Raw genomic sequence first — 23,613 nt, forward strand, 5'->3', positions numbered from 1 at the left:
AAGAGGAATAGGCTTCACTGAATAGGACACTTACAGAACCTGCAGGCAAAACAGTAAGGTCTGCGAAGGTAACTGCAAAGAAACCGAGGGTAGCAGTAGAACTACTTGAGTTGATCGACGAAACAGGAAGGCAAAATGGTTGCATGAAAAGTGTGAAAAAATCGAAAAGTTATGACGTCTGAAGGACTGTCTCAGCATGTAGAAACGTCAAAACAGCTATCCGTGAAATCAAAGGCGACAGGGATAACATTAAGGGTTCAATGAAAATTCCACTGCTAAATGCAGACGAGAAAGCGGATAGGGGGAAAGTGAACATTATAGGTCTCTATTAGGTTAAACAATAGTCTAATGACGTGATGGAGAAAGAAGCAAGAGTTGACATAGAAGACGTAGGGGACCTAGTGTTACAACCAGAATTTAATAGAACTTTGCAAGATTTAACTCGGCTAAGACAGAGGGGATGGATAACATTCCACCGTAATTTTTAAAGTCATTGGGGGTGGGGTGGGGGGAGTAGGGGGAGTGACAAACAAACGACTAATCACGATGGTGTGTAGAATGTACGACCCCGGCGATATACCATCCGATTTTCGGTAAAATATCCAAAGATTTCAAGAGACGACTAGTACGAGAGTTATCGCACAGTCAGCTTAACAGGTCTAGCATCCAGGTTGCTGACAAGAATGATGTACAGAATTGGAAAATGATGGTCAGCATGTGTTAGATGACAATCAAGCTGCTTTAGCAAAGGTAAAGGCACGAGAGGGCAATTCCGACGTTGCTGTTGATAACGGAAGTAAAATCGAGATACGTTCATAGGATTTGTCAACCTGGAAAAAGGGTTCTGAGGAAAATAGGGGTTTAGTAACAGGAAAAGCGGGTAATATTCACTATGTACAAGAAACAAGAAGAATCAATAAGACTGGAAGACCAAGAACGAAGTGCTCTGACTGAAAGAGTGTATAACAAGGATGTGACCTTAAGCCCCTACTATTCAATCTGTATATCGATGAACCAATGAGGAGAATAAAAGATAGGTTCGAGAGTGGAATTCTAATTCGCGATTAAAGAATATCAATGACAAGATTGATTGATTACACTGATGTATTCAGTGAGTGTGAACAAGAATTGACTTCACGGGGTAGCCGTGCGGTCGATGACGACTTGCACGGTTCGCGTGGCTCCCCCCGAAGGAGGTTCGAGTCATCCCTCGGGCATGGGAGTGTGTAGTCCTTAGCGTACATTAGTTTAAGTTAGATTAAGTAGTGTGTAAGCCTAGGGAACGATGACCTCATCAGTTTGGTCCCATAGGAACTTAACGCAAATTTCCAAAATAATTCCAAGAAGAATTACATGATCTGTTCAATAGGGTGAACAGACTAATGAGTACAGAATGTGGACTGAGAGTAAACATACCAAAGACAAGAGTAACGAGAATTATCAAAAATGTAGTCTGCCTGAAACTTAACATCAGGTATGGTGATTCCGAGGCAGAGGAAGTTAAGGAATACCGCTACTTGGGCCGCAAAATAAACAGTGATGGACGGGGCAAGGACGAGATATGCAACAGATTAACACTGACAAAAGGGGCATTCCTGGCTAAAAGAAGTCTACAATGATCAAATACAGGCTTTAATTTGAGGACAAATTTTCTGTGAATGTATCTTTTGACCACAGAATTGCATTTTAGCAAAATATATGCCATCCAGAGGCTGGAACGGAAGGGAAACGAAGATTCTGGGAAGTGGTGCTACAGAAGAATGTTGAAAATTAGGGAGACTGATCCGGTAAGAATTCAGGAGCTTCCCAGCGGAATCGGAGAGGAAAGTAACACGTGGAAAAGGCTGACAAGAAGAACGCACAGGATGACAGGACAAAATTCTAGAGTTAGCTATAGAGCGTAAAACGATTAGAGGAAGGCAGATATTGGAATACATCAAGCAAATAATTGAGGACGTATGTTGCAATTGCTACTCTGAAATGAAGAGTTTGACACAGGAGAGGATTTCGTGACTGGCCGCATTAAAGAAGTTACAAGGCTGATGACTCAAAACAAAGTTGCATACAACCGGTATAATGAGTCGAACAATTAAAATGAATTGCCTAAGTGGAAGCGTAGAGGAAAACGTTGCTCTAGGAAACGTATATTTCTAAGATAAGGGTAATATGTTTCCCTTAGCGGCGTCCATGGACGGACCAGCAACTAGAATAAGTAATGCAGTAGGAAACGAAGAGTGGGAAATGCCATTAGGAACTTTATATTGAACAGAAAACATGTCTGGGGCATACACTCAGGCAGTTATTTGTGATTGCATGCCTACAGGAGATGAAACTAACAAGAATAAGAGCACACAATTTAATAAACAGGAAATATTTTCCGATCTAATTAATAAAATCGAGGAAACTGCTAGGAATATTAACCAGCAGGTAGGTGTGACTAACAATAAAATGGAAGAGACTGCTAGGAATCCTAAGCAACAGTTGGCGAAAGTCATTCAAGAAACTTGCAAAAAACAATGATAAATAAGGAAAATATGATAGGAAGGTTGGCAAAAGTTTTAAAGAAGCGAATCAGAGAATAGCGGACGTAATAAAGGGACAGAAGGTAGTAGCTAAAGATTTGTCACAAAAATAATAACAACTGGGGAACCAAAGGTAGGGAATCGTAGTAAATACATTAGTGAACGGCAAAAGAATATTAAAACTTTAGATGAAAATTTTAGTGAGAAGACTGAGAAAACGCGATGTATTAATTTCTAATTTAAGAAAAGTAAAAAAAGAAGTTTAAGGTCTGTAAGCATTGCCGAAGGGAATGGATTCACTGCAGAAGTTAGTAAAGACTAATAATGAAGAAATATTTGACATGTATCTGAAATTCGGCAGGTGGACAGCTACTGCCAGAGACACTAATAACTTTGCTGGAAGGGTAGAAAGAAAGAGTCAAAATTAAGCAAATTTATTGCAGTTAACAATAATATTGGTAGCAGAATCAATGACTGCCACTATTTAAAGTGCAGACTATAATCTAAGATGATTGTAAAACAGTTTCAAGTCGTATCACCAGAGAAGTGGGACGACTGCAGAGAGATACGAGCACCAGTAGAATGGAACGGATGGTCTGTCATGGGTAATGGACACAGGAGAATATTGTCAGTCATATGTGGAAGTTATTAAAATATTCTTGGACGAGTATTATCCAAACAGTACACTATGTAACTTAAGAAGTAGTAGGTTTCACGGCAGAAATTTCTTTCTTGGTGTGTATGACAGTTTCAACCATTAATTCAAAAGTTTCTGTGTTTATTCGTAGATAACACGCTTAGTGAAGAAGACATTATTGCAGTTGAATCGGTCAAACTGTCACTAAGTGTACAGAAAAAGTAATTTCTGAAAGGAAAACTGAAGATGTTTGCAAATATTTAGCAAGAATTAGAGGGGTTAGATGCTTTTTCAGTAGGAGAGATAACCATTAACGGTTGGAGAGGTGTGATATGAAGGTCAATAGAAAATCTAAACTGGCAGGATATTCATGGTAATAATAATTAAGCAACGGAAAACAAGAGACATAGTAATGGTATTGATAGGCATGGAAGAGGAGTTTGGAGCTGTTATAACTGAGAAGGTACGAATAATTATAATAACAGACCATATGCGCAACCTAATGGGAGAAACAATGGTGATAGGATGGACAGGCATCACAAAAGAGATAGCTACGAAGGGCTTCGTGTCGCCTGTGTATGACGGATCAGTGGCAGTAAAACGGTTGATAAAAGAAAATTCTGGGGATGTCAGGGAAGTTCCCTTAAAGTTAAAAGTAAAGTTGAATACCATCTTACAGGATTTGTATACATCAAAGGTATTAAGGCAGTTGCGGTTCATGATACAGGGAGTGAGTTGTGTGCTGTAGCTGAGGGACGTCATGACCTAATACTAAATAAAGAAGAAGTAGCAGCACTGACAGTTTCAAGGAGTTGAGGATTTTAGTGCAGTTGGTGGCACGAGTAAAGGGATAAAGAATTAAGTACTATTGGAAAGAATAATAGAAAGAATGGTGTTGCAGATTAGTACAGTGGTGGTTCCAGATATTTACAGTGGATTAATAATTATGCCTGATTTATTGGTGGGGTATGTAGCTGTTGTGGTTTGAGTGAACAGCAGTCTGGATGATTGGCTGATCTGGCCTTGTAACATTAACGAAAGCGGCGTGGCCGTGCTGGTAACGAGAACGGCTGAAAGCAACGGGAAACTACAGGCGTAATATTTCCCGAGGGCACGCAGCTTTACTGTATAGTTAAATGATGATGGCGCCCTCTTGAGTTAAATATTCCGGAGGTAAAATAATCCCCCCACTCGGATCTCAGGGCAGGGACTACTCAGGAGGACATCGTAATCAGGAGAGAGAAAACTGACGTTCTACTGATCGGACAGTATAATGTCAGATCCCTTAAATGGACAGGTTGGTTAGAAAATTTAAATAGGGAGATGGATAGGTTAAATTGAGGTGTAGTAGGAATTAGTGAAGTTCGGTGGCAGGAGGAAACAGAGTTGTGGTCAAGTGAAAACAGGGCTAAAAATACAAAATCAAGTAGTGGTAATGCTGGAGTACGTTTTACAATAAATAAAAAAATAGGAGCGTGCGTAAGCTACTACGAACAGGATAGTGAACGCAACATTGTAGTCAAGATAGACACGAAGCCCACGCCTGCCACAGTAGTACAAGTTTATATGCCAACTAGCTCCACAGATGACCAAAAGATTGATGAAATGTATGATAAGACTAAAGAAATTATTCAAATAGTTAAAGGAGACGGATATTTAGTAGTCATACGGGACTGGAATTCGATAGTAAGAAAAGAAAGAGAAGGAAAAGTAGTAGGTGAATAAGGAATGGGGCTAAGGAACGGAGGAAGAAGCCGCCTGGTAGAATTTTGTACAGAGTATAAATTAATTACAGCTAATACTTATTTTAAGAATCGTGAAAGAAGGTTGTACACGTGGAAGAAGCCTGGAGACACTGGATGGTTTCAGATATATTATATAAAGTTAAGACAGAGATTTAGGAACCAGGTTTTAAACTGTAAGACATTTAAAAGCTCAGATGTGGCACTGACCACAACCTATTGGGTATGAATTGTAGATTAATACCGAAGTAACTGCAAAAACTTGGGAATTTAAGGAGGTGGGACCAGGATAAATTGAAATAACGAGAAGGTGTAGTGAGTTTCAGACAGATCATCAGAGAACGATTGGCATGAATGGGAGAAAGAAATACAGTAGAAGAAGAATGGGTAGCTTTGACAGGTGAAATAGTGAAGGCAGAAGAAGAACAAGCAGGAAAAAAGACAAGGGATACTAGAAATCGTAGCGTAAAAGAAGAGATACTGAATTTAATTGATGAAAGGAGAAAATATGAAAATGCAGTGAATGAAAGTACAAAAAGGAATACAAACGTCTCAAAAATTAGATCGATGAGAAGTGCAGGGATGGCTACAGGATAAATGTAAGGATGTAGAGGCATATATCACTAGGGGTAGGATAGAAACTGCCTCCAGAAAAATTAAAGAGACCTTTGGAGAAAAGAGAACCACTTGTATGACTATCAAGAGCACATATTGAAAACCATTTCTGAGCAAAGAAGGAAAAGCAGAAAGGTGGAAGGAGTATATGGAGTGTCTACACATTAGCGATGTACTTGACGACAATATTATAGAAATGAAAGATGACGTAGAGGAAGATGAGGTGGGATATATGATACTGAGTGACGTGTTTGACAGAGCAGTGAAAGACCTAAGTAAAAAAGGGCCCCAGGAGTAGACAAAATTCCTTCAGAACTACTGATAGCTTTGTAAGAGCCAGCCCTGACAAAACTCTACTATCTGGTGAGAAATATGTAGGGGACAGGCGAAATACTCTCGGACTTCAAGAAGAATATAATAGTTCAAATCCCAAGGAAAGCGGGTGTTAACAGATATGAAAAATACCGAACAATCGTTTTAATAAGTCATGGCTACAAAATACTTGCACGAGTTGATTACGGACGAATGGATACACTGGTAGAACCCGACCTCTGGAAAGATCAGTTCGGAATCCGTAGAAACGATGGAACGCGTGAGGCGATACTGACCCTACGACTTATCTTAGAAGGTAGATTAAGGAAAGCCAAATGTACGTATCTAGCATCAGTACTCTTGGAGAAAACTTCTGACAATGATGACCGGAGTACTCGCATACAAATTCTGAAGGTGTCAGGAGTAAAATAAAGGGAGCTAAAGGCTATTTACAATAAATACAGAAACCAGATGTCAGTTATTAGAGTCGAGGGGCATGAAAGGGAAGCAGTGTTGGGTAGAGAGTGAGACAGGGTTGTAGCCTGTCTCCAATGTTATTGAACCTGTATATTGAGCAAACAGCAAAGAAAACAAAAGAAAAATCAGAAGTAGGAATGAAAAATCATGGAGGAGAAATAAAAACTTTGCAGTTTGTCGATGATATTGTGATTCTGTCGGAGACGGCAAAGGACCTGGAAGAGCAGTTGAACTATATGGTTCAAAATGGTACAAATGGCTCTGAGCCCTATGCGACTTAACATCTGAGGTCATCAGTCGCCTAGAACGTAGAACGAATTAAACCTAACTAACCTAAGCACAACACACACATCCATGCCCGAGGCAGAATTCGAACCTGCGACCGTAGCGGTCGCTCGGTTCCAGACTGTAGCGCCTAGAACCACACGGCCACACCGGCCGGGGAACGGTATGAACAGTGTCTTGAAAGGAGAACGTAAGATGAACATCAATAAAATCAAAATGAGGATAATGCGATGTAGACGAAATAAATCGAGTGATGCTGAGGGAATTTGATTAGGAAGTGAGACACTTAAAGTAGTAGATGAGTTTTGCTATTTGGGGAGATAAATTATTTATGATGGTCGAAGTAGAGAGGATATAAAATGTAGACTGGCTATGGAAAGGAAAGTTTTTCTGACGAAGAGAAATTTGTGAACATAAAGTATAGATGTAAGTGTTAGGAAGTCGTTTCGGCCAGTATTTGTATGGAATGTAGCCATGTATGGTAGTCGAACATAGACGATAAATAGTTAAGACAGGACGAGAACAGAAGCTTTCGAAATGTGGTACTACAGAAGAATACTGAAGGTTAGATGCGTAGGTCACGTAACTAATGAGGAGGTATTGAATAGAATTGGGGAGAAGAGAAATTTGTGGCACAACTTGACTATAAGAAGGGATGGGTGGGTAGGACATTTGCTGCAAAAAGGCATCACCAATTTAGTACTGGAGGGCAGCGTGGAGGGTAAGAATCGTAGAAGGAGACCAAGTGATGAATACACTAAGCAGATTCAGAAGGATGTAGGTTGCAGTAGGTAACTGGAGATGAAGAAGCTTGCACAGGATAGAGTAGCATGGAGAGCTGCATCAAACAAGTCTCTGAAATGAAGACCACACAACAAGTGATGAGGTAAGACGTATCATGGGTCTTGATGGGAAGCGAGAAATGGAAAATATACTGTTAAAATATGAAGATATGTTTTCTAACAAGTCATAAGTAATGACGGGAGAAACTTATGAGTTCAGTTACGCCGCATTCGGCAACTGAGATACTAATTGCTGACGGGTAAGACACATGAAACTATGATTGAGAGCCTGCTGAAATTTCCAGAAAAACTGACACTGCCTGGAAGAACAACGTAAACTAGCTTTGGAGAGTCTTGATTGCAAGATTAAACGGGAAGTTGGTACCATAGGGACATGCAGTATGAAATATTGTACTAATCAGGACCCATAGGAAATCGTCTAAGATAGACCCTGAGACAAAGAAATTTCACCAAATATTTCAAGAGCCATACGTTGTGAGCAGGGTAATACGTGAAAACGTAGTAGATGTGGAATATCCGGAGTCCAAAGTAATGAGAAGTTTATACAATGGTGTTGATATATTGTGGTAGTCTGGTAAGTTTGAATACGAGTTACTGACAAGAATCTCTTTCCAGTAAACAAACGTACGTAGTGTGCTTAAAAGGTTCAGATATGTCGCGTAAATCACTGCACACATTAGCACACAAGAGGCGTAAGAACATTACGATAAACAATGGTTTCAAGAATTTTCAAAAACCGTATGTTTCTATACAGTAGGGAGAGGCAGTTGAATGAAGTCCCAGGCGTGTTTTAGTGTCGAACCCGGAGGGCCTGAGAAGTGGTAATGGCCTCTGTAGGTCGTAGCAGACAACTAACGTGGATAGAGTGTGAGAATGAATGAACGGCAATTTGATGTAATCAATGATGCCTCTCAGTTTGTCTGTTAGGAAATAAACCACGTGAATGACCCCCATGAACCATGGACCTTGCCGATGGTGGGGAGGCTAGAGTGCCTCAGCGATGCAGTTGGCCGTACCGTAGGTGCAACCACAACGCAGGGGTATCTGTTGAGAGGCCAGACAAACGTGTGGTTCCTGAAGAGGGACAGCAGCCTTTTCAGTAGTTGCAGGGGCAACAGTCTGGATGATTGACTGACCTGGCCTTGCAACACTAACCAAAACGGCCTTCCTGTGCTGGTACTGCGAACGGCTGAAAGCAAGGGGAAACTACATCCATAATTTTTCCCGAGGACATGCTGCTCTACTGTATGGTTAAATGATGATGGCGTCCTCTTGGGTAAAACATTCCGGAGGTAAAATAGTCCCCCATTCGGATCTCCGGGCGGGGCTACTCAAGAGGAGAAAGAAAACTGGCGTTCTACGGATCGGAGCGTGGAATGTCAGATCCCTTAATCGGCAGGTAGGTTGGAAAATTAAAAATAGGAAATGGATAGGTTAATGTTAGATACAGTGGGAATTAATGAAGTTCGGTGGCAGCAGGAACAATACATCTGGTCAGGTGAATACAGGGTTATAAATACAAAATCAAATAGGGGTAATGCATGAGTAGGTTTAATAATGAATAAAAAAATAGGAGTGCGGCTAAGCTACTACCAACAGCATAGTGAACGCATTATTGTGGCCACGATAGACACGATGCCCATGCCTAATACAGTTGTACAAGTTTATATGCCAACTAGATCTGCAGATGATGAGGAAATTGATGAAATGTATGATGAGATGAAAGAAATTATTCAGGTAGTGAAGGGAGACGAAAATTTAATAGTCATGGGTACTGGAATTCGAGAGTAGTAAAAGGGAGAGAAGAAAACATAGTGGGTGAATATGGATTGGGGGAGAGAAATGAAAGAGGAAGCCGTCTCGTAGAATTTTGTGTTGTGGCGTAACAACCTAGTTACGCCACACTGAGAAGGGAGCCGAAAGGCACGCGTACAAACACGCCGACTGGCGTCAAGTCTGGAACAGGATACGTTATGACTGCTATAAAGAAAATACGTAGCTTTGGAATATACTTAACTTTTAATCACTCCTTGTGATACATCTCTCTTGACTATACAAATGAGACTCTTAAGATACATGCACTGTTACAATTGGCGCCTTGCTAGGTCGTAGCCATGGACTTAGCAGAAGGCTATTCTAACTGTCTCTCGGCAAATGAGAGGAAGGCTTCGTCCGTATTGTCGCTAGCAATGTCGTCCGTACAACTGGGCGAGTGCTCTATAGTATCTCGAGACCTGCCTTGTGGTGGCGCTCGGTCTGCGATTACACAGTGGCGACACGTGGGTCCGACATGTACTAAATGGACCACGGCCGATTTAAGCTACCACCTAGCAAGTGTGGTGTCCGGCGGTGACACCACATTCCTCCCCCGCAAATCGGCGAACGGTCGTGTTTTAAGGCTTCCGCCCGCCGTGGGGAGGACCACATGTTGACGTATGCGATGAGGTGGGGAGCCGAACAACAGGCGAGGCTGTGCCACCCGCACCCGGCCATTCGGTCCGAGGGGAGCTAGGAAACGCCTGAAAACGTAGTCCACGGTGCACGTCAACATGCGGTGTATGCGCCCGTAAAGAGACAGGAGGGGCCGAAGGGTCGACCTCCATTGCGTCGGGGTATCCGACGCGCGATGACGGCATGTGATCCGGAGCGGGCAAGAGTTCCATGGCGGAGGACAGCGGTCACGGGAAGCGATCGGCGGCGCGTGACCCAGGGAGGCGGCCGGCGGCTGCATCGAAGCGTCGAATGCGGGCGGCGCCGGCGGGAGAACAGGCGACGGCGGCGGCGGTGGCGGCTGCGGCGGCGCGTCGCCATGGGGCAAAATGGAAGGCAGCATCGGTAACACCTGGGGATGAGGCGAGCCAGTAGATGGGTCCCCAGGGCGCTGACCGGACGGCACCGTCGCTGAAAGCAGACGGGGAGCGGCAGAACCCGTGCGACGACAGAGGCGCAGCTGATTGAGATGCCGACGCACCACACCAGAGGCCCCCAAAACCAAATACATCGCGCGGCCGAGGCAGCGAAGAATGCGCCCTGCGAGCCAACGCCGTGAACCGCGATAGTTGCGATAGAATACAACGTCGCCTGGAGCAAGAGCAGGAGTCTGCCGCTGCACAGGAACCTGATGCGGCGGATGCAGCAAAGACATCAAGGTTCGATGAGGATGACCATGGAGCAACGCAGCCGGCGAGCGACCATCTCGGGGCTGAGAGCGATACGAAGACAAAAAGAGCAACAACGCGTCCTCCCGAGAATGCGACTCTTTCAACTTTAACATCTGTGACTTGAAAGTCCGGACCAATCGTTCAACGGCACCGTTTGACTGAGGCGAAAACGGCGCGGATGTCAGATGTTGAATACCATTGGCCTGGCAGAATGACTGAAATTCTGCGGACAGGAATTGTGGGCCATTGTCGGAAACAATAGCCTGCGGAAGACCTTCAATGCAAAATATAGCAGACAATGCTTGGATGGTGGCAGAGGACGTCGTGGAAGACATCCGGACAACAAAAGGAAAATTACTGAAGGCATCGACCAGAGCCAACCATCGAGCATTCCAGAATGGACCAGCAAAATCAATGTGCAAGCGTTGCCAAGGAGAAGTGGCTTTTGGCCACGCAAAGACTTTCCGCGGCGGCGCGGATTGTTGTTCGGCACACGTCATGCAAGAAGAACACATATTCGTAATCGCAGCATCGATTCCGAACCAAGTACAGTGCTGACGAGCAAGTTGTTTCGTTCGCACTATACCCCAATGTCCTTGCCGTAAAACAGAGGACTGTAACGAACGTGGGACCACTACTCTGGACTGATCATTATCAGAACGCAACAACAAAACACCACGTCGAACAAAAAGTCTCTCCTTGTGAGCAACAAATCGGCGAACCAACGGATCCTCGATCCGAGACTTTGACAAAGGCCATTGCGTAGCAACAAAACGCAAAACGGTAGCAAGGACAGGGTCAGCAGCTGTGGCTGTAGCTACACGACGAAAATCAATCGGAAACGATTCGACCATTTCATCGGTTTCCGAAACAATGAACAGGCAAGCAAGTTCGGAAGAATCGAATGCTTTCTCCTCAGCAACAGGCAAACGGGACAACGCATCGGCGTTTCCGTGCTTAGCAGTGGACCGATACAAGATATCGTAGCGGTACTGCGAGAGGAAAATAGACCAGCGAATGAATTTCTGCGCTGTACGTGGAGGTACAGGCTTGGTCGGATGAAAAAGCGATGTCAAAGGTTTGTGGTCTGTGATGATGGTAAAGTGACGACCATACAAGAAATCATGGAACTTAGTAGCACCAAACACGAGAGCCAAAGCTTCTTTCTCAATCTGTGAGTAATTTCTTTGCGCAGACGAGAGCAATTCGGACGCAAAGGCAATAGGGCGATCATGCGAGCCAACTTTGTGCGCAAGCACAGCACCGATCCCGAAATCCGACGCATCAACCATCAACAAAAGGGGTTTCTGGGGATCGAATGGCGTAAGGCAAGTATTAGAAAGCAACGGCGCGTTTTCAACTGGCGAAAGGCGCGTTCGCATTCCGTCGTCCAGACGAACGGAACACCTTTACGGCGTAAGCGATGAAGCGGAGCTGAAATGGAAGAAGCGCGCGGCACAAATTTATGATAATAGGTAATTTTACCCAACACACTCTGTAGCTGCTTCATATTTTGTGGCCGACCGCGGTGGTCTAACGGTCCAGGCGCTCAGTCCCGAACCGCGCGGCTGCTACGGTCGCAGGTTCGAATCCTGCCTCGGGCGTGGATGTGTGTGATGTCCTTAGGTTAGTTAGGTTTAACTAGTTCTAAGTTCTAGGGGACTAATGACCTCAGCAGTTGAGTCCCATAGTGCTCAGAGCCATTTGAACCATTTGAACCATATTTTGTGGCGAAGGCAATTCTTGTATGGCACGGAGGTGCTCTGGACTCGGATGTATGCCTTGGGCACTAATGACATGTCCCAGGTATGGTAAGTCACGAGCAAAATACACACATTTGTCCTTCCGCAAGCGAAGACCATTTTGTCGCAAGACCTGAAATAATGTTCGTAGGTTCGCAAGATGATCTTCTTCTGTCTGTCCGGAGATCACTATATCGTCCAGATAGTTTGCTGCAGTAGGGACCGACGCACAAATAGTTTGTAAATATTGCTGAAACAATGCAGGGGCGGATGCACACCCGAACGGCAGTCTTTTGAACCTGTACAATCCAAGATGCGTGTTAACCACCAATACGCGCTGGGATTCGTCGTCCACCGGTATTGGCAAGTACGCATCGGCTAGGTCCAACTTTGAAAAATATTGTCCCGGGCACAGTTTAGCAAAAAGATCTTCCGGGCGGAGCAAAGGAAAAGTAGCAGTCACTAGTTGTGGATTCACTGTGGCCTTGAAGTCCACGCAAAGTCTCAATTTTCCGGAAGGTTTTGGCAAAATTACTAAGGGTGAGGCCCAGAGAGAAGCTTGCACACGTTCAATTACACCCTGTGATTCTAGATCGTTTAATGTTCTTGCGACCTCATGACGCAATGCGTGGGGAACATTGCGCGCTCTGAAAAATTTTGGTTGCGTGTTTACTTTCAGTTCCAAATGTGCTTCATAGTCTTTAGCACAACCTAAGCCCGGTGCAAAAATGTCTGCAAATTCGTCACACAGACTAGAAACACTGTCTGAAGGCACAGTTTGATTCACTGATAGGACCTGATTTACAATAGACATGTTAAACAATTGAAATAAATCTAAACCAAACAAGTTCACTGCAGTAGAAGAACGAAGAACGTAAAATGACAAGTTTTGTTTGTCCTTTATATGTTGCAAGAAGAGTGCACTGTCCTAACGCAGGAATGAGCTGTCCTGAATAAATTGTTAGCTTAACATTTGCGGCACGCAACGGAGGTGTGCCCAGTTGTTTGTACGTGTCGTGATTGAGCAATGAAACAGCAGCTCCGGTATCGAGCTGGAATGCTATCACGTGGCCATGAATGTCCAAATCTACAAAAAGTTTATTGTCCTGCTGACGACAAGAGCGACTGTCTTGTGCAATTTGAACTGACACTGGTACAGAAGCACTTGCGACTTGACGCGATTTCCGGCGACGTCGACGCACAGTATTTGTGGGACGAACACAGTCACTGTTAGAGACAGTGGCACTGGACGAAGTGGAATTAACTACATGAATGTCCATGGGCGAAGGTTCACGGACCTGAGTATTCTTGGTTCGATTCTGGCGCAAAGCAAAGGGCCTGGAATGGTTGTGAGTGTCTGATCTGAGCTTTTTCTGGCAAACACTTTGAACATGTCCTTTCTGATTACAGAAAAAGCAAATAGCTTGGCGTGACGGGCAATTTTCACGCGAATGTCTAGTAGCACACCGCGGGCATGATTTCACTGCATTTGTGTGCTGGCGCGGCACACCTGGTTTAGAGCGCGGCGGCAGCTGTGTCGAAGTGGGTGAGGGCAGGTTACCGGGCCGCGCAGCGCGTCCAGCTGGCCGGTTAATGTTACACACTGCTGGCGAAGTTTCAAAAGATTCCTGAGCACAGTCAATTGTGTCTTGTCTATCCAATATGTCTATCACTTGTTGAAGGGAGGGATTAACTAGTTTCAAAATTTGCTCCCGTATGCGAACATCAGAAACGTTCTGTGCAATTGCATCACGTACAATTGTATCTGAATAAGAAAGGCCACAGTCACAGTCAAAGGCACAGTCCCTAGTAAGTCCTTGCAATGTTGCTACCCACTCCCTATTAGTTTGACCGGCCGTACGTTTTGTACGATAGAAAGTATACCTTTTTGCAACTACATTAACTGTTTCTTTCAAATAGGCATCTAAAGCAGACAAAATTTCTTCGTAGGACAGAGTTGCTACGTCGCGTCGGGGAAACAATTTCACTATCACACGGTAGGTGGACCCACCGACACAAGAAAGCAAAAACGGCTGCCGCTCATTACCTTGAATTCTGTAGGCGGCTAGATGAAATGCAAACTGGCGGGACCATTCCGTCCAAGTCTCGTGGGTTTGGTCAAACTGGCGAAACTGCGGTGCAACTGCATGTTGTGGCTGCGGTAGCGGTGAAGCGGCGGCTGCCGCATCGGTTTGAATGGCACGTTGACCCTGGACGAGCCGTCCAAGGGCATCCAATAACGCTTGCGTCTGCTGATTCTGCAAGCGATAAAATTCGGACAGTACATCTGGCGAAGCCATGACACAAGTAAATGTAAGCAATCAGAAACATCCCATCCTCGTTGCCAATCTGTTGTGGCGTAACAAGCTAGTTACGCCACACTGAGAAGGGAGCCGAAAGGCACACGTACAAACACGCCGACTGGCGTCAAGTCTGGAACAGGATACGATATGACTGCTATAAAGAAAATCCATAGCTTTGGAATATACTTAACTTTTAATCACTCCTTGTGATACATCTCTCTTGACTATACAAATGAGACTCGAAAGATACATGCACTGTTACAATTGGCGCCTTGCTAGGTCGTAGCCATGGACTTAGCAGAAGGCTATTCTAACTGTCTCTCGGCAAATGAGAGGAAGGCTTCGTCCGTATTGTCGCTAGCAATGTCGTCCGTACAACTGGGCGAGTGCTCTATCGTATCTCGAGACCTGCCTTGTGGTGGCGCTCGGTCTGCGATCACACAGTGGCGACACGCGGGTCCGACATGTACTAAATGGACCGCGGCCGATTTAAGCTACCACCTAGCAAGTGTGGTGTCTGGCGGTGACACCACATTTTGCACAGATCATAAGTTAATCGTAGCTAACACTTGGTTCAAGAATCGTAAAAGAAGGTTGTATACATGGAACAAGCCTGGAGATACTGAAAGGTATCATATATATTAAATAATGGTAAGACAGAGATTTAGGAACCAGGTTTTAAATTATAAGACATTTCCAGGGGCAGAGTGGACTCTAACCACCATCTATTGGTTATGAACTGTAGATTAAAACTGAAGAAACTGCAAAAGGTGGGAATTTAAGGAGATGGGACCCGGATAAACTGACTAAACCAGAGGTTGTACAGAGTTTCAGGGAGAGCATAAGTGAACAATTGACAGGAATGGGGGAAAGAAATACAGTATAAGAAGAATGGGTAGCTCTGAGGGATGAAGTAGTGAAGGCAGCTGAGGATCAAGTAGGTAAATAGTCGAGGGCTAGTAGAAACCCTTGGGTAACAGAGGAACTATTGAATATAATTGATGAAAGGCGAAAATATAAAAATGCAGTAAATGAAGCAGGCAAAAGGGAATACAGACGTCTCAAAAATGAGATCGACAGGAAGTGCAAAATGGCTAAGCAGGGATGGCTAGAGGACAACTGTATGGATGTAGAAGCTTATTTCACTAGGGGTAAGATAGACATTGCCTACAGCAAAATTGAAGAGGCTTTTGGAGAAGAGAGAGCCACTTGTATGAATATCAAGAGCTCAGATGGAAACTCAGTTCTAAGCAAAGAAGGGAAAGCAGAAAGGTGCATGGAGCATATAGAGGGTCTATAAAAGAGCGATGTACTTGAGGACAATATTATTAAAATGGAAGAGGATGAAGATGATATGGGAGATACGATACTGCGTGAAGAGTTTGACAGAGCACTGAAAGACCTGAGTCGAAACAAGGTTCCGGGAGTAGACAACATTCCATTGGAACTACTGACGGCCTTGGGAGAGCCAGTCCTGACAAAACTTTACCTTCTGGTGAGCGAGATGTATGAGACAGGCGAAATTCCCTCAGACATCAAGAAGAATATAATAATTCCAACCCAAAGAAAGTAGGTGTTGACAGATGTGAAAATTGCCGAACTACCAGCTTAATAAGTCACAGCTGCAAAATACTATCGCGAATTTTTTACAGACGAATGGAGAAACTGGTAGAAGTCGACCTCGGCGAAGATCAGTTTGTATTTTGCAGAAATGTCGGAACACGTGAGGCAATACTGACCCTACGGCTTATCTAGGAAAATAGATTAAGGAAAGGCAATCCTACATTTCTAGCATTTGCAGACTTAGATAAAGCTTTTGACAATGTTGACTGGAGGACCCTCTTTCTAATTCTACAGGTGGCAGGGGTAAAATACAGGGAGCGAAAGGCTATTTACAATTTGTACAGAAATCAAATGGCAGTTATAAGAGTCGAGGGGCATGAAAGGGAGGCAGTGGTTGGGAAGGGAGTGAGAAAGGGTTGTAGCCTCTCTCTGATGTTATTCAATCTGTATATTGAGCAAGCAGTAAAGGAAACACAAGAATAATCCGGAGTAGGTATTAAAATCCATGGAGAAGAAATAAAAACTTTGAGGTTCGCCGATGACATTGTAATTCTGTCAGAGACAGCAAAGGACTTGGAAGAGCAGTTGAACGGAATGGACAGTGTCTTGAAAGGAGGATATAAGATGAACATCAACAAAAGCAAAACGAGGATAATGGAATGTAGTCGAATTAAGTCGGGAGATGCTGAGGGTATTAGATTAGGAAATGAGACACATAAAATAGTAAAGGAGTTTTGCTATTTGGGGAGCAAAATAACTGATGATGGTCGAAGTAGAGAGGATATAAAATGTAGACTGGCAATGGCAAGGAAAGCGTTTGTGAAGAAGAGAAATTTGTTAACATCGAGTATAGATTTAAATGTCAGGAAGTCGTTCCTGAAATTATTTGTATTGAGTGTAGTTATGTATGAAAGTGAAACATGGACGATAAATTGTTTGGGTAAGAAGAGAATAGGATCTTTCGAAATGTGGTGCTACAGAAGAATGCTGAAGATTAGATACGTAGATCACATAACTAATGAGCAGATATTGAATAGAATGGGGGAGAAGAGGAGCTTGTGGCACAACTTGACTATAAGAAGGGATGGGTGGGTAGGACATTTGCTGCAAAAAGGCATCACCAATTTTGTACTGGAGGGCAGCGTGGAGGGTAAAAATCGTGGAACGAGACCAAGAGATGAATACACTAAGCAGATTCAGATGGATGTAGGTTGCAGTAACTACTGGGAGATGGAGAAGCTTGCACAGGATAGAGTAGCGTGGAGAGCTGCATCAACCCAGTCTTAGGACTGAAGACAACAACAACAACAACAATGTGAATACACAGACTTATACGTTTAATTACTTGTAATTGCTTCTGGGGCATTATCTATTGTTGAATGATAAATTCCAGAAAGGTATCTAATGGAATCATTAGTTAATGGTTCTAGATTTTCAAGAACATTTGAATCAGATTGCGAAAATACTAGTGTGTCATATAATGAGTTAATTGTTTATTCTGGGCTGTTTACTGAAAGAATTGTTTTAAAGTCAAAAAGGACATGCTGATAAAATTATCACTTCAAGAGTCTTTTGAATTTCCCGCTTACGAGAAACAATAGAAATAATTTTCAGGATATTCACCATATAGGTATGGTCAGAAATTGTTATTATCTTGTTTCTAAAACACTCATTTCGTTGTATGTACTGGTATTAAACATAATGTTGGATGGAAACATGGGAAAATCTTGAGAATATCCACTAAGAGCGAATCCACACAAATAGTCAGCAACAAGAGATGCAGTTTATGTACGAATACTTGGGGCTATCATCAGGGAAACACATGTAAAAAACATCGCCTAGAACCAGCGACTTCGGCCAGCGAGTAGCAATGTTTCAAGCAAAATTAATGTGTCATTGTCACGAGTTCTCAAAGAACGACCTTGACTCATCTGTGGTCCTAAAAAGTTTTGTTCAACGGTACTACACCACTGTAAGGCGAAGAAACATAAATTTACTGAGTGTCTGTGTTGTGTCTGTATAGTATAAATTGTGGGAAAAACGCTGCAATGGATTTCCCAGAGCCAGCGAACAAGCTGCTGGATGATGTCTGTGAAATGTTCTGCGCTCATAGGCAGCACACCGCGCCTGTTACACGCGGAGCTCGGGGACCATAGCACAGCTACACCACCTGAGATGGGCTAATAACAGTCCGAAACCGGTCGTGTGGAAATAGAGAAATTTACAACTGAAGCGGTATTCTCAACCCCTGCTAAAATACTTTTATTGTTTATTCAGAAACTTATGTCTATTATTTTAAACATTTTGCTTTAAGTGTTATGGTTCTAGTCATTTGTGTTCAGCAGAGCTCAGCTTGAAAGGGTTGGGTGACAAGATCATGGCAGATAACATTGGAAGATTCTATCAATTCAATTAATCCGGAATGTAAGGATATCATTTTATTTGTTTCAAAGTCAGTGGCATCCCTTTAGCTATTAAAGTTTGTATTTAAATTTTTCATAACGGAATACCATAATTAACATGATTAAAATATAAAACGACGTAAGATGTAGAGGCCCACCGAGATAATAAAGTGGAGGATGGCTTACACAGACATTCAAGACACGATGGCCACAGGAGTTTTTGTTCAGCAAAGGCAACAAGCTCGCTGGAAAGTCCGTAGGAGGGTGAGATAGCATGCCGCTGTGCTGGTCGGCTGACCGTCCATGGACCAAAACAGCTTTTGCCAGAGCAAAGAGACAATGGCTTTCATGTTCACCTTAAAGGGAAAACCCGCCATATTATTTGCGGGAGCCCCAGCATACGCATTTTTTTATGGACCTTGTGCGCAGTTTCATAGTTCTCACAAGTGGACAGTAAATGCCTAACGCAGATGCTATATATTTCCAGGTTGGTCGGCTTAGCCATTCTCCCATTTGTGAGAGTAACGCTGATTGGTTGACTATTTCTGCCGCAATGAGCAGGAGGAGCAAGGGAAAGACTGCAGATGATATACCCTTTCGCTTGTTGCATGGAGGGAAGTCGTTCCGGTGACGCTCTTGTGGTGGGAACATGTAGCGGGAATGAGTGCGCTCGTGCATGTATGCAGTGAGCGAGGAATAAAGTCTCTACTCAGTACTGCACTGAGAGAGCACCTCTGTCGGTAGCGAATCGGAGTGATACTCTGTATTGAATCGCTCGTGATTAAACGTCTGTTCATTGTGTTGGCCGTGACACTTAATGTGCGGTGTGAACACAGACAGAGTATTAGTTGGTGCATGTGAGCGAACATTGAGTGGCGTCACAGTGGACTGATAATCTGACCGGTGTACTACGCCAATAGTTAGACTAGGGCAGATAGGAGTTCTTGACTTCATCAAAGCGTAGTGAGAGTTCGATTGGCGAAGGTCAATCCAGATAGAAAGAGATAGTTTTGTTATTTTTCAGCAGCGAGCGACGCCGTAAGCTGTCGTCGTGGCTCACGGTATTGTGCGCTACAGCATAGGCGAGCCCCATGTTTCCACCATCAGAAATGACATTACATTTCCCACGCGACAGCCTTGACCATACTGAGAAAAATTCAGTCGGATAATTATTCAAATAGAGTATGCGCGGCTCTCAGCCATTCTGCCGAGTAAATAACATTCTTAAAGAAAAGGGATAAAAGAGATTTCCCACACTTTGTATATAAATGTCATTATCCGGATTCCTATCCATAAGAGGTAACCTCCTATTCCGAAAAAAAAAAAAAAACGCAATTTTGTGTATCAGTTTATAAAGAAAAGTTTCACTTGAATTCTTAAATTTTGCAATAAATAATATTTTCCGTTCGTTTAATGTTTTTCTTTTACTACCTACCAAAACTCTAGTACCCAAATATCTCACTAGTTACGTAAGAAAATAGAATATTTTGGTGTCTTCTCCTTACAGCGGACGACTCCAGAAGATATTTATTGTTGAAAGTTTTTCAGGCATTTCTTTTTGGTGCGTTAGGAGCGTCTTTCTGACTTCTGTAGTAGTTGGGGTGGAAACTGCTTCTCTCTGGAGCCAAAGGGTACTTGTCAGATCAATCCGTTGCTCAACTTGTCAACATAACACCCACACACTGACAGCGGAACAGACATGGACGGGAGGCTACCCAAGCGAAGACATTTGGTGCAAGTTGGGGAATCCATTGAGATAACTTTGACAAAGGAGAGATTGTAACTACGTAAATCTTGTGAACGAGAATCTCGAAAACGGCGAAGCTAGTCGAATGATATATGCTACTGTCGTGAGCAACTATGTGAAAAGGTAAGGGGAAAGTGAAACTACCAGTAGGCGCTAAATGGTTGGACGTGCAAGACTCTTCAGAAAACGCTGGTTCGGAGGATTTTCTGCTCTGTGAAGAAGGGCAGGTGTGATCCGTATCATCTCAGCCGAAAGCGCACAATGCTGGTGCACGTACCACTGTTTCGGAACGGACCGTTCATCGCACGTTGTTGACGTGGATCACCGCAGCAGACCATCGCTAAGTGTTCACTTGTTGACCCAACGACATCGTAATTACCACTGCAGTGGGCATGGGAGGAACGAGATTCGATCGTCGATTAATGGAATCCTGACGGCTCCTAGGGTGAATCACGTTTTTGCTAGCTAAGATCGTTGGTCGTCTCCACATACGCCCTTATCGACGTAAACGGCGGCTCGAAACATGCAGCGCGCTACAAACTCTTGCTTGTGGGAGCCATATCATGATATGGAGGACCTTCTCTTATATGGTACCTGTGGTAGTAATCATAGACACACTGACAGCTGCGAACCATTAGCACCCCTTCATGCTTGATGTCTTTTACGACGGGAATGTCATTTTCCAGAAGTATCATACTCCGTTTCTCGGAACTAGAAACGGTTTGAGAAGCATTACAGCGAAATGACGGTGATGTCTCGGAGACCAAATTCTCCAGACCTAAGTCCAACGGAAACAATCCGGGTCGCCTACGGAAATCAGCGGCCCGTTATTGACGTGAATTACATAAGTTTTGTGTAGATATCTAATGCCACATACCTCCACAAACCTACCCCATATCGGTACGGAATACTACAAAAGTGTCCCTTCAAGGTGAACACTTTGTGTTCTCCAATGCTGTGTTCCTGGGACAGGCCACGCACCCGACTGATCATCTCATAAGCTTATTCTCGCCTATAATTATTGTGCACCTCCACTATGAAATATTTTCTACCACCCACAACCACCATGGCTCACTCACTAAATTGCAGCTGAAATTCCTTCACTGGGCAATCAACACATCGACAGTTAAGAATAGAATCTTATGTCCTGTCCAGCTGTCACCTCCTCCTTAATAGCTAACGTTTCCTTAACACTTCTGTGTCGTTCCCATACTTCTCTCGGCCGGAGAGCACCTGCAAAAGCTAAAATCGCTTTTCGTAACAAATGTCCCCTCGTGTATCACGCTGCAAACGCCTTATCTCCAGGTTGACATGGTGTTTGAATCTGTGCACCTTCCATTCATCTCCAAAGCACAGAGAAAAACTTTCTGACGGGCGATAACAACGGCTGCGTGGATTCACCACGAGGGAGGGGGAGAGGTGTTCTCTTTCGTCTCTGCCTGCCTTTGTTCCCACTAGTGCTGAATACCATACGTGCTTAAAGCGCAGAGACAAAGTTTTGAGTAAAGTAGATGTTTATGAAAAACGAACCTGTAGGCAAACCGCCAGTCTCTAAAGTTGGATGTCTCTTAACCAGACCTCAGCATCGTACGTTTCCTGCGAAAAAATTACGAGTCCACTTTGTGCTACGAAATTTTAATTAATATTTATGATCATTATGATTATATAAACTCATAAACTTTTCATTTACTAACTTAATAACAAAATACAACTAATGTAATGATATTTCGGAAATATCTTATTTAAGTGACTAACAGTGTAATATCACTGGTTAATGTTAGCGTGTGATAAGGCACTGCAAAATGAAATGCTGCTACGCTAATAACCGGTGTAACTAACAGATGATTGAGTGCAATGATGAAAACGAGCATGCATTGTGTTGTGCAGTTTTTGTAAGTTATTCTGTGGTATTGAGTTCCATGCCTGAAAGCTTGGTCAGTCAATACAGAAACATTTAATGCGGTATGAGGATGAAGCTAGACCTGTAGTCCGGTGAGGTTGCATAAGTGCTCGGCTGGATACAGGTCTTACGATGGAACAAGTGAAGCCAACATACTGACACTCTGTAAGGCATGTTGGATCATAATAGCGGTATGTGGGCGAGGTTAGTTCTGTTGGAAACTGCTCCCAGGAGTGATGTTCATGAATGGCAGCACGACAGGTCTTATCATCAGATGGACGTATAGATTTCCAATTAGGGTGCGTAGGATAACCACGAGAGCGCTCCTGCTGCCATACGAAAACATAATTCAGGTTATAACTGAAGGTGTAGTTCCAATGTGTCTAGCACGCGGACATGCTGCTTGCAGACCTTAAACTGGTTTCGATGTAACCAAGACACGGCTTCCATCACAAAACACGACAGACGTCTACTCCGCCCTCTAATGATCTCTCGCTTGGCAGCACTATAGTCACAACAGGCGATATTTGGGGTTCTGGAAATGAACGCTACTGGGCGTCTAGCGCGGATCTGCCATTGGAGTAACCGATTTGTAACAGTTCGTTGTGTCAGTTTTGATACCAATTGCTCCTCAAATTTCTACTGCAGATGCTGTGCGATGCGCAAGAACCCTAACCCAAACACCATGGTCTTCACATTCGGTAGTGCCACCAGGCCATCCAGAGCCATGTCTTCTTGCCACAGTATCTTTTCGTCATCACCGCTGCCAGAAATCACGTATAGTGGCTACATTCCTGCAGTATTGCAAAAGGAACATCCAGCTCCTCGTTGCGCTGTTACACGACTTCGTTCAAACTCGCTGAGACATTGATAATGTCATCTTCGTCGTGTTACGGTAATCCTTGACTTACATCAGCTCACCACGCCCAGCGTCAAAGGTGACCAACACTCCGACAAGTACAGTGTGTACCTAAAGTAAACCTGATTTGCATCCTCTTAGTGGCGCTATTAGAGCCCCTCTTATACGACTTGCACGAAATTTGGACAGACATCATGTGTCAGGTGCAGAAACTAGCCTACTAACTTTCGTTAATGACTCACTAGGAATTCTTGGTGCTGTGATTTTTTTTCCGTCTAGTGTATATCAGCTAGTGAGAAATGTGTATTTCTGACAGCTGTAAAGTTCGTAATTAACGTGTAAGTATAATCAGGTTGTAAGGAACACATACTAAATGCTCCACACACACACACACACACACACACACACATACAACTGTGAACTATTCCAGCAGTCCTTGTTATCGTCGTTTTCATTAGTCAAATTCTGTGGCTAGTAGTTCGAGTAAAGCTGTCTGTTCACTTCCGGCATGAAATATAGTAGTTTCGTTAGGTCTTTGTAGTT

The sequence above is a fragment of the Schistocerca americana genome, chromosome 5 (assembly GCF_021461395.2).
Source record: "Schistocerca americana isolate TAMUIC-IGC-003095 chromosome 5, iqSchAmer2.1, whole genome shotgun sequence".
In the NCBI taxonomy this organism is placed as follows: Eukaryota; Metazoa; Arthropoda; class Insecta; order Orthoptera; family Acrididae; genus Schistocerca; species Schistocerca americana.